The following is a 13,038-nucleotide window of genomic DNA, read 5'->3' as shown; positions in this document are numbered from 1 at the left end:
AGTGAGCTGTGGACTTGGGGGATACAGAGGTGAGCTGTGTATGGGGGGGATACAGAGGTGAGCTGTGTATGGGGGGGATACAGAGGTGAGCTGTGAATGGGGGGATACAGAGGTGAGCTGTGGACGGGGAGAGATAGAGGTATGTACCCCTGCTATTGGGCTATACATAACCAAACACTGACAGGGGGATACAAGGGTGAGCTGTGGACAGGGGGTGGTACAGATGTGAGCTGTGGGGGGGTACAGATGTGAGCTGTGGATGGGGGGAATACAGAGGTGAGCTGTGGATGGGGGGGATACAGAGGTGAACTGTGGATGGGGGGGGATACAATGGTGAGCTGTGGATGGTGGGCATACAGAGGTGAGCTGTGGACAGGGGGAATACATAGCTGAGCTGTGGACTGGGGGGTATACAGAAGTGAGCTGTGGACTTGGGGGATACAGAGGTGAGCTGTGTATGGGGGGGATACAGAGGTGAGCTGTGAATGGGGGGATACAGAGGTGAGCTGTGGACGGGGAGGGATAGAGGTATGTACCCCTGCTATTGGGCTATACATTACCAAACACTGACAGGGGGATACAAGGGTGAGCTGTGGACAGGGGGTGGTACAGATGTGAGCTGTGGGGGGGTACAGATGTGAGCTGTGGATGGGGGGAATACAGAGGTGAGCTGTGGAATGGCGGGTTATACAGAGGTGAGCAGTAGACGGAGGTGAGATACAGAGGTGAGCTGTGGATTGGGGGGGATACAGACGTGAGCTGTGGATGGGGGAGGGATACATAGGTGAGCTGTGGATGGGGGGGGGGTACAGAGGTGAGCTGTGGACAGGGGGGATACACAAGTGAGCTGTGGATGGGGAGAATACAGAGGTAAGCTGGCGGGTTATACAGAGGTGAGCAGTAGACGGAGGTGAGATACAGAGGTGAGCTGTGGATTGGGGGGGATACAGACGTGAGCTGTGGACTGGGGGCTATACAGAGGTGAGCTGTGGACTGGGGGGGATACAGAGGTGAGCTGTGTATGGAGGGATACAGAGGTGAGCTGTGGATGGGGGGTGTGACAGACTCACCCGGGACAGAGGCTATTGGAGGGGACTGAACGCAAGCCTCTTGCCCACCGATTATGGGCCCTAGCATTTGGGGGAATGGTGCTCTCTGTGAGCTGTATGCCTGGGGACCCTGGGGTTGGTGTTATTTTGGATTCAGCTCCATGTCCCCCCAAAACACACAGACTCTGGAACCCTTTATATGCCATATTAGAATGATAAGACTGAATTATACTGTTGGGACACATCCTGTGAGGAGATGCTAATGTCATCAACTCCACTCACCTGTCTGATGTCAGCTATAATAGGTTTAATGTAAATAAGTTTAGTCTAGGTTCTCAGGGTATTCAACTCATTGTTGTTTGTTCTAATTAACCCTGTGTTGATGTTTATGGTAATGTATGTTAATTGAATGAGCTGATCACATTGTCCTCTATACAATGTAGGAGACGGGACGACTCCTATTGGAGCTCATGTTAATTAGGTTAGCTTTGAGTCAGCCTGGTGTATAAATGTGTGTGAGATCTCAAATAAAGAAGTTAGTTCTGATGTACTCCAAGACTGGTGTTGTCTAGTTCTTGGGGGTTCCTATAGCCAGATCCATTGGACTCGTGTTCCAGAACTTAGGAAGCGGTATACTAACGGAAGCACTCAAGCGGAGTGTGGGACGTTCCGTGACAGGGGGATACAGAGGTGAGCTGTGGATGGGGGGGATACAATGGTGAGCTGTGGACGGTGGGCATACAGAGGTGAGCTGTGGATGGGGGTGGGGGATACAGAGGTGAGTTGTGGACGGGGGGTACAGAGGTGAGCTGTGGACGGGGGTAATACACGGGTGAGCTGTGGACAGGGGGGATACAGGGGTGAGCTGTGGATGGGGGGGATACAGAGGTGAGCTGTGGACAGGGGCATACAGAGGTGAGCTGTAGATGGGGAGGTAGGGGGGTTTAGAGGTGAGCTGTGGATGGGGGGAATACAGAGGTGAGCTGTGGATGGGGGGGAAATCAGAGGTGAGCTGTGGATGGGGGGATACAGAGGTGAGCTGTGGATGGGGGGGAAACAATGGTGAGCTGTGGACAGTGGGCATACAGAGGTGAGCTGTGGACAGGGGGAATACATAGCTGAGCTGTGGAAGGGGGGATACAGAGGTGAGCTGTGGACTGGGGGGTATACAGAGGTGAGCTGTGGACTGGGGGGTATACAGAGGTGAGCTGTGTATGGGGGGGATACAGAGGTGAGCTGTGAATGGGGGGATACAGAGGTGAGCTGTGAATGGGGGGATACAGAGGTGAGCTGTGGATGGGGGGGATACAGAGGTGAGCTGTGGATGGGGAGGATACAGAGGTGAGTTGTGGATGAGGGGGATACAGAGGTGAGTTGTGGATGAGGGGGATACAGAGGTGAGCTGTTGATGGTGGGCATACAGAGGTGAGCTGTGGACGGGGGGGGAGCAGAGGTGAGCTGTAGACGGGGGGGATACAGAGGTGAGCTGTAGACGGGGGGATACAGAGGTGAACTGTGGACGGGGGGGATACAGAGGTGAACTGTGGACGGGGGGTGGGGATACAGAGGTGAGCTGTGGACGGGGGGATAGAGAGGTGAGCTGTGGACAGGGGGAATGCAGGGGTGAGCTGTTGATGGCGGGGATACAGAGGTGAGCTGTGGACAGGGGCATACAGAGGTGAGCTGTGGATGGGGGGGGTAGGGGGGTTTAGAGATGAGCTGTGGATGGGGGGATACAGAGGTGAGCTGTGGCTGGGGGGGATACAGAGGTGAGCTGTGGATGGGGGGGGATACAGAGGTGAGCTGTGGATGGGGGGGGATACAGAGGTGAGCTGTGGATGGGGGGATACAGAGGTGAGCTGTGGATGGGGGGGAATAGAGGTGAGCTGTTGATTGGGGGATACAGAGGTGAGCTGTGGATTGAGGGGATACAGAGGTGAGCTGTGGGTGAGCTGTGGATGGGGGGATACAGAGGTGAACTGTGGACGGGGGTGAGATACAGAGGTAAGCTGTGGATGGGGGGGGAATACAGAGGTGAGCTGTAGACGGGGTGATACAGAGGTGAACTGTGGATGGGGGGGGGGGTACAGAGGTGAGCTGTGGACAGGGGGGGGATACAGAGGAGAGCTGTGGATCAGGGGGGATACAAAGGTGAGCTGTAGACTGGGGGGGGTATACAGAGGTGAGCAGTGGACGGAGGAGAGATACAGAGGTGAGCTGTGGATGGGGGGAATACAGAGGTTAGCTGTGGATGAGGGGGGAATACAGAAGTGAGCTGTGGATGAGGGGGAATACAGAGGTGAGTTGTGAACAGGGGGGATACAGAGGTGAGCTGTGGACGGGGAGGAATACAGAGGTGAGCTGTGTATGGGGGGGATACAAAGGTGAGCTGTGGACTGGCAGGGTATACAGAGGTGAGCAGTGGACGGAGGAGAGATACAGGGGTGAGCTGTGGATTGAGAGGGATACAGAGGTGAGCTGTGGACAGGGGGATACAGAGGTGAGCTGTGGATGGGGGATACAGAGATGTGGCGTGGACGGGGGGATACATAGCTGAGCTGTGGAAGGGGGGGATACAGAGGTGAGCTGTGGACTGGGGGGATACAGAGGTGAGCTGTGGACGGAGGGGATACAGAGGTGATCTGTGGATGGGGGATACAGAGATGAGGCGTGGACGGGGGGGATACATAGCTGAGCTGTGGAAGGGGAGGATACAGAGGTGAGCTGTGGACTGGGGGGTATACAGAGGTGAGCTGTGGACTGGGGGGATACAGAGGTGAGCTGTGGACTCGGGGGATACAGAGGTGAGCTGTGAATGGGGGGATACAGAGGTGAGCTGTGAATGGGGGGGATACAGAGGTGAGCTGTGGATAGGGGGGATACAGAGGTGAGCTGTGGATAGGGGGGATACAGAGGTGAGCTGTGGATGGGGGGGATACAGAGGTGAGCTGTGGATGGGGGGGATACAGAGGTGAGCTGTGGATGGGGGGGATAAATGGTGAGCTGTGGACGGTGGGCATACAATGGTGAGCTGTGGACGGTGGGCATACAATGGTGAGCTGTGGACGGTGGGCATACAATGGTGAGCTGTGGACGGTGGGCATACAGAGGTGAGCTGTGGACAGGGGGAATACATAGCTGAGCTGTGGACTGGGGGGTATACAGAGGTGAGCTGTGGACTGGGGGGTATACAGAGGTGAGCTGTGGACTGGGGGGGATACAGAGGTGAGCTGTGTATGGGGGGGATACAGAGGTGAGCTGTGAATGGGGGGATACAGAGGTGAGCTGTGGACGGGGAGAGATAGAGGTATGTACCCCTGCTATTGGGCTATACATAACCAAACATTGACATGGGGATACAAGGGTGAGCTGTGGACGGGGGGTGGTACAGATGTGAGCTGGGGGGGGGGACAAATGTGAGCTGTGGATGGGGGGAATACAGAGGTGAGCTGTGGAATGGCGGGTTATCCAGAGGTGAGCAGTGGACGGAGGTGAGATACAGAGGAGAGCTGTGGATTGGGGGGGATACAGAGGTGAGCTGTGGATGGGGGAGGGATACATAGGTGAGCTGTGGATGAGGGGGATACAGAGGTGAGCTGTGGAAGGGGGGGGGGTACAGAGGTGAGCTGTGGACAGGGGGGATACACAAGTGAGCTGTGGATGGGGAGAATACAGAGGTAAGCTGTGGACTGGGGGGGAAACAGAGGTGAGCTGTGGACAGGGGGATACAGAAGTGAGCTGTGGACGGAGGGGATACAGAGGTGAGCTGTGGGTGGGGGATACAGAGATGTGGCGTGGACGGGGGGGATACATAGCTGAGCTGTGGAAGGGAGGGATAAAGAGGTGAGCTGTGGACTGGGGGCTATACAGAGGTGAGCTGTGGACTGGGGGGATACAGAGGTGAGCTGTGTATGGAGGGATACAGAGGTGAGCTGTGGACGGGGGGTGGGGGATACAGAGGTGAGCTGTGGACGGGGGGTACAGAGGTGAGCTGTGGACTGGGGTAATACACGGGTGAGCTGTGGACAGGGGGGATACAGGGGTGAGCTGTGGATGGGGGGGATACAGAGATGATCTGTGGACAGGGGCATACAGAGGTGAGCTGTAGATGGGGAGGTAGGGGGGTTTAGAGGTGAGCTCTGGATGGGGGGAATACAGAGGTGAGCTGTGAATAGGGGGGAAATCAGAGGTGAGCTTTGGATGGGGGGATACAGAGGTGAGCTGTGGATGGGGGGATACAATGGTGAGCTGTGGATGGTGGGCATACAGAGGTGAGCTGTGGACAGGGGGAATACATAGCTGAGCTGTGGAAGGGGGGGATACAGAGGTGAGCTGTGGACTGGGGGGTATACAGAGGTGAGCTGTGGACTGGGGGGATAAAGAGGTGAGCTGTGTATGGGGGGGGATACAGAGGTGAGCTGTGAATGGGGGGATACAGAGGTGAGCTGTGGATGGGGGATAGAGAGGTGAGCTGTGGATGGGGAGGATACAGAGGTGAGCTGTGGATGAGGGGGATACAGAGGTGAGCAGTGGACGGTGGGCATACAGAGGTGAGCTGTGGACGGGGGGGAGCAGAGGTGAGCTGTGGATGGGGGGGAGCAGAGGTGAGCTGTAGACGGGGGGGATACAGAGGTGAGCTGTAGACGGGGGATACAGAGGTGAACTGTGGACGGGGGGTGGGGATACAGAGGTGAGCTGTGGACGGGGGGGATAGAGAGGTGAGCTGTGGACAGCGGGAATGCAGGGGTGAGCTGTTGATGGGGGGGGATACAGAGGTGAGCTGTGGACAAGGGCATACAGAGGTGAGCTGTGGATGCGGGGGTAGGGGGGTTTAGAGGTGAGCTCTGGATGGGGGAATACAGAGGTGAGCTGTGGATGGGGGGGATACAGAGGTGAGCTGTGGATGGGGGGGAATAGAGGTGAGCTGTGGATTGAGGGGATACAGAGGTGAGCTGTGGGTGAGCTGTGGATGGGGAGATACAGAGGTGAACTGTGGACGGGGGTGGGATACAGAGGTAAGCTGTGGATGGGGGGGGGGATACAGAGGTGAACTGTGGATGGGGGGGATACAGAGGTGAACTGTGGATGGGGGGGATACAGAGGTGATCTGTGGACAGGGGGGGATACAGAGGAGAGCTGTGGATCGGGGGGATACAAAGGTGAGCTGTAGACTGGGGGGTATACAGAGGTGAGCAGTGGACGGAGGGGAGATACAGAGGTGAGCTGTGGATGGGGGGGAATATAGAGGTTAGCTGTGGATGAGGGGAGAATACAGAAGTGAGCTGTGGATGAGGGGGAATACAGAGGTGAGCTGTGAACAGGGGGATACAGAGGTGAGCTGTGGACGGGGAGGAATACAGAGGTGAGATGTGTATGGGGCGGATACAAAGGTGAGCTGTGGACTGGCGGGGTATACAGAGGTGAGCGGTGGACGGAGGAGAGATACAGGGGTGAGCTGTGGATTGAGAGGGATACAGAGGTGAGCTGTGCACAGGGGGATACAGAAGTGAGCTGTGGACGGAGGGGATACAGAGGTGAGCTGTGGATGGGGGGGAATACAGAGGTGTGTTGTGGATAGGGGGAATACAGAGGTGAGCTGTGGATGGGGAGGATACAGAGGTGAGCTGTGGATGGGGGGAATACAGAGGTGAGCTGTGGATGGGGGGGATACAGAGGTGAACTGTGGACAGAGGTGGGATACAGAAGTAAGCTGTGGACGGGGGAGGATACGGGGGGTGAGCTGTGGATGGGGGGGAATACAGAGGTGAGCTGTGGACTGGGGGGAAGAGGTGAGCTGTGGACTGGGGGGGAAACAGAGGTGAGCTGTGGACAGGGGGATACAGAGGTGAGCTGTGGACAGAGGGGATGCAGAGGTGAGCTGTGATCGGGGGGGATACAGAGGTGAACTGTGGACAGAGGGGATACAGAGGTGAGCTGTGGACGGGGAGGAATACAGAGGTGAGATGTGTATGGGGCGGATACAAAGGTGAGCTGTGGACTGGCGGGGCATACAGAGGTGAGCGGTGGACGGAGGAGAGATACAGGGGTGAGCTGTGGATTGAGAGGGATACAGAGGTGAGCTGTGCACAGGGGGATACAGAAGTGAGCTGTGGACGGAGGGGATACAGAGGTGAGCTGTGGATGGGGGGGAATACAGAGGTGTGTTGTGGATAGGGGGAATACAGAGGTGAGCTGTGGATGGGGAGGATACAGAGGTGAGCTGTGGATGGGGGGAATACAGAGGTGAGCTGTGGATGGGGGGGATACAGAGGTGAACTGTGGACAGAGGTGGGATACAGAAGTAAGCTGTGGACGGGGGAGGATACGGGGGGTGAGCTGTGGATGGGGGGGAATACAGAGGTGAGCTGTGGACTGGGGGGAAGAGATGAGCTGTGGACTGGGGGGGAAACAGAGGTGAGCTGTGGACAGGGGGATACAGAGGTGAGCTGTGGACAGAGGGGATGCAGAGGTGAGCTGTGATCGGGGGGGATACAGAGGTGAACTGTGGACAGGGGGGATACAGAGGTGAGCCATGGACGGGGGGGATACACAGGTGAGCTGTGGATGGGGGGGAATACAGAGGTGAGCTGTAGATGGGTGGGGAATACAGAGATGAGCTGTGGACTGGGGGGAAGAGGTGAGCTGTGGACTGGGGGGGAAACAGAGATGAGCTGTGGACAGGGGGATACAGAGGTGAGCTGTGGACAGAGGGGATACAGAGGTGAGGCATGGTCGGGGAGATACATAGGTGAGCTGTGAACCGGGGGGATACAGAGGTGAGCTGTGGACTGGGGGTATACAGAGGTGAGCTGTGGAGGGGGGATACAGAGGAGAGCTGTGAATGAGGGGGTATACAGAGGTGAGCTGTGGATGAGTGGGATATAAAGGTGAGCTGTGGACGGGGGGGATACAGAGGTGAGCTGTGGACGGGGGGTGGGGGATACAGAGGTGAGCTGTGGACAGGGGGGATACAGAGGTGAGCTGTGGATGGGGGTGATACAATGATGAGCTGTGGACAGGGCGGATGCAGGGGTGAGCTGTGGATGGAGGTGGGTACAGAAGTGAGCTGTAGACAGGGGCATACAGAGGTGAGCTGTGGATGGGGGGGTGGTACAGAGGTGAGCTCTGGATGGGGGAATACAGAGGTGAGCTGTGGTTTGGAGGGGGGATACAGAGGTGAGCTGTGGATGGGGAGGGGGGATACAGAGGTGAGCTATGGATGGGGGAATACAGAGGTGAGCTATGGATAGGGGGGATACAGAGGTGAGCTGTGGATGGGGGGGAATACAGAGGTGTGTTGTGGATAGAGGGAATACAGAGGTGAGCTGTGGACGGGGGGATAGAGAGGTGAGCTGTGGATGGGGGAAATACAGAGGTGAACTGTGGATGGGGGAAATACAGAGGTGAACTGTGGATGGGGGGGATACAGAGGTGAACTGTGGACAGAGGTGGGATACAGAAGTAAGCTGTTGATGGGGGAGGATACGGGGGTGAGCTGTGGATGGGGGGGAATACAGAGGTGAGCTGTAGACAGGGATGATACAGAGGTGAGCTGTGGACAGGGGGATACAGAGGTGAGCTGTGGACGGGGGTGGGGGATACGGAGGTGAGCTGTGAATGAGGGGGGTTACAGAGGTGAGCTGTGGATGAGGGGGATATAGAGGTGAGCTGTGGACGGGGGGATACAGAGGTGAGCTGTAGACAGGGGGTGGGGGATACAGAGGTGAGCTGTGGACAGGGGGGATACAGAGTTGAGCTGTGGACGGGGGTGATACAATGGTGAGCTGTGGACAGGGCGGATGCAGGGGTGAGCTGTGGATGGGGGGGTACAGAGGTGAGCTGTAGACAGGGGCATACAGAGGTGAGCTGTGGATGGGGGGGGGGTTACAGAGGTGAGCTCTGGATGGGGGAATACAGAGGTGAGCTGTGGTTTGGAGGGGGGATACAGAGGTGAGCTATGGATGGGAAGGGGGGATACAGAGGTGAGCTATGGATGGGGGAATACAGAGGTGAGCTGTGGATAGGGGGGGTACAGAGGTGAGCTGTGGATGGGGGGGAATACAGAGGTGTGTTGTGGACAGAGGTGGGATACAGAAGTAAGCTGTGGACGGGGGAGGATACAGGAGGTGAGCTGTGGTTTGGAGGGGGGGGGATACAGAGGTGAGCTGTGGATGGGAAGGGGGAATACAGAGGTGAGCTGTGGATGGGGGGAATACAGAGGTGAGCTGTGGATGGGGGGGATACAGAGGTGAGCTGTGGATGGGGGGGATACAGAGGTGAACTGTGGACAGAGGTGGGATACAGAAGTAAGCTGTGGACGGGGGAGGATACAGGGGGTGAGCTGTGGATGGGGGGGGATACAGAGGTGAGCTGTGGACGGGGGGAAACAGAGGTGAGCTGTGGACGGGGGGAAACAGAGGTGAGCTGTGGACGGGGGGAAACAGAGGTGAGCTGTGGATGGGGGTGGGGGATACGGAGGTGAGCTGTGGACAGGGGGGATACAGAGGTAAGCTGTGGACGGGGGTGATACAGAGGTGAGCTGTGGACAGGGGGGATGCAGGGGTGAGCTGTGGACAGGCACATACAGAGGTGAGCTTTGAATGGGGGGGTAGGGGGTTTACAGAGGTGATCTCTTAATGGGGGGATACAGAGGTGAGCTGAGGATGGGAGGGGGGATACAGAGGTGAGCTGTGGACGGGGAGGGGGGATACAGAGGTGAGCTGTGGATGGGGGGAATACAGAGGTGTGCCGTGAATAGGGGGGAATACAGAGGTGAGCTGTGGATGGGGGGGTACAGAGATGAGCTGTGGATGGGGGGATACAGAGGTGAGCTATGGATTGGAGGGATACAGAGGTGAACTGTGGACGGCGGTGGGATACAGAGGTAAGCTGTGGACGGGGGGAGGATACGGGGGGTGAGCTGTGAATGGGGGGAATACAGAGGTGAGCTGTGGATGGGGGGGTAGAGGGTTCACAGAGGTGAGCTGTGGATGGGAAGGGGGATACAGAGGTGAGCCGTGGACGGGGAGGGGGGATACAGAGGTGAGCTATGGAATGGGGGGAATACAGAGATGTGCTGTGGATGGGGGGAATACAGTGGTGAGCTGTGGATGGGGGGGAATGCAGAGGTGAGCTGTGGATGGGGGGATACAGAGGTGAGCTGTGGATGGGGGGATTCAGAGGTGAGCTGTGGATGGGGGGGGATACAGAGGTGAGTTGTGGACGACGGGGATACAGAGGTGAGCTGTGGACGGGGGAGTCCACCTGTGTGTAATTTTTTTTTTTTTACAGTAAAGTTTTTTATTTTATTAAACACTTAAGACAGTACAAACAATACCAGCATTATTTTAGGATCCATCATGAGTCAACAGACTACAAACTTATAGCAGTACATGTATAAAACTTATACTTCTCCATTCCATATAATAATATTGTAAACATAATCTTGATCAAAGTCGTAACCGGGGCTTAAGCCTATACAGGTTGAGAATTATGTTATCTTCATATAGCTTTTCCTTGATGGGATAATTTAAGGAGATCTTTAGATACAACATCAGTGTGCTATTGATCAGGCAACCCTACCACCTCATAGATTAGAGGGGGGGGGGGAGGGAAATATAGACGCCTGGGATCTCCCCCCAAGACCTGGGGTCAACCACATGCATCTATCCAGCTCGACCACACTTTGTCGAATTTTTGAGGACAGTTCCTGCTCTCATAGGTTAAACGGTATAGTGGCAGTGCATTATTTACCGCCGCTTCCCATGCACCTTTAGTAGGGGCCTCTTTATTCTTCCAATTGAGGAGTATTTCTCTCCTTGCATAGAATATGGAGTATGTTAAGCATTGTTTAATGTATCGGTCTCCCTCTATGTCTTCCAAGTGACTGAGTAGTAGGACCGAGGGGTCCACTGGTACCTCAGCTCCACACACCACCCCCAGCTTGTTTGCCACCGCGTTCCAATATGGGCGCAGCTTGGGACAGGACCAGACCATATGAAAAAATGTTCCCACTTCTAGTTCGCATCTAATACAGGTGGGGCTCTTCTCAGGGTAAATTTGTGCTAGTCGCTGGGGCGTGTAGTAGGCTCTATGGATAAACTTTAGTTGAATAAATCTATCCCTGGCTGCAATCATGGACGGGATAAACGTGGACAGGCATTCCTCCCATTCCTCCTCCCCCAGCGAGGGAATATCCGTCTGCCATTTGACTCTGGTTCTGTCAGTTTTAACATCGTGGGCCACTGTTAAGTACAGATAAAGAGAAGATAGGGGTTTTTCCAGCATCCCCGAGATCAAGAGACGCTCGATTTAATCCGGTTCGAGCGCCACCCGATCAGGAAACTGGTCCTTGAGGGCGTGCTGCAACTGCATATATCTAAAAAGGAAGGAGTTTGGTAGATTATGGGCCTGTTGCATCTCTCTAAACGACTGTACTCTTCCCCTTTGACATTACTTGTTTTAATTTAGTGATGCCTCGCCTAGCCCATGTCGCCGGGTCCGGGACAGTGAAGAGGTGCGGGAGCATAGGATTAGCCCACAATGGGGTGTGTGGGGACACAGTGGCTGGTTGTAATAAAGCTGCCCTAGAGGACCTCCAGACTTGAATGGTGGTTTTCATGGGGCCTGTAACAGCAGGGGTAGCCTTCATTCCTCTATACGGGAGATTGGAGAGCGCCGCATAGGATCCCATAACCGCCGCCTCCAGTGTAACAGCCGGGTTTTGGCGAGGTTGCGAGAACCACCACCTCACCGTCACTAGGACGGCCGCCCAATAATATATTAAGAAATTCGGCAGGGCTAGTCCACCTCCAGATAGCGGAAGGTACAATATAGCCTTAGCTACCCTTGGGGTTTTCCCCGCCCAGATGAAAGAGATCACCACGCTCTCCAGTCTACGAAAAAAGGATTTAGGTATCAAAACTGGGGTTTGCCTAAAATAATATAAAAATTTTGGTAAGTAGATCATTTTCAGTAAGTTCCCCCTACCAACCGGGGACAGGGGGAGAGACTTCCAGGTGGAGCACTTTTGTTGCAGCTGAGGCAATAATGGATAAACATTCTTGTCTAGGTACCCCTTTAACTCGCCCCCCACACGTACTCCCAAGTATGTGAACTCCCCCACCCACTTCAATGGAGTATTTGTGTCTATAAGTGGTAGGGAACTGCAAAGGGGAAAAAGCATCGATTTGTTCCAATTAATGCAAATGCCCGAAAAGCGACCGAATGTATCGAAAAGGGCCAAAGCTGCGTGCAGGGAGTCCGAGGCATCCGCTAGATACAGGAGGGAGTCATCCGCGTACAACGAAATTTTCTCGGTGACAGCTCCCACCTGTATCCCCCTGACCGTTTCGTCTGCTCTAAGTAGGATAGCGAGCGGCTCGAGTGCCATAGCAAAGAGGGCCGGGGAGAGTGGGCACCCCTGCCTCGTGCCCCTCTCGAGGGAGAATTTGTCCGAGAGGGTGCCATTAGTGCGGATGCGAGCTGTAGGTCTGGCGTACAGCAGTCGGAGCCAGGTCAAAAATTTAGGCCCAAAGCCAAACCTAGAAAGGACTGCCCATAGGTAGCCCCACTCGACGGAGTCAAACGCTTTCTCCGCGTCGAGTGAGGCCACCACTCCCGAGCCCCTCGACTCAGCCAGAGCTATATGTGTGTGCAGTCGTTGAATGTTGATGTCTGTTCCCCTGCCAGGCATAAAGCCTGTCTGGTCTGGATGAATTAAGGCCGTGATCACCATATTTAATCTGTTGGCAAGGATTTTTGACAGAATCTTGGTAACTACATTAAGTAGAGAGACGGGACGGTAGGACGAGCACAGGGTCGGGTCTTTTCCTGCCTTGGGGATGACCACAATCACCGCCTCGTACATAGAGTCAGGGATAGATTCCGCAGCCATAGACTTCGACAATAGGGATTGAATTTTGGGGGCCAGCTGTTCTGCATACATTTTGTACAGTTCGACTGGAATGCCATCTGGGCCAGGGGTTTT

Source organism: Aquarana catesbeiana, linkage group LG02, assembly GCF_042186555.1.
Source record: "Aquarana catesbeiana isolate 2022-GZ linkage group LG02, ASM4218655v1, whole genome shotgun sequence".
In the NCBI taxonomy this organism is placed as follows: domain Eukaryota; kingdom Metazoa; phylum Chordata; class Amphibia; order Anura; family Ranidae; genus Aquarana; species Aquarana catesbeiana.
Note: the sequence above shows the minus strand (reverse complement) of the source record.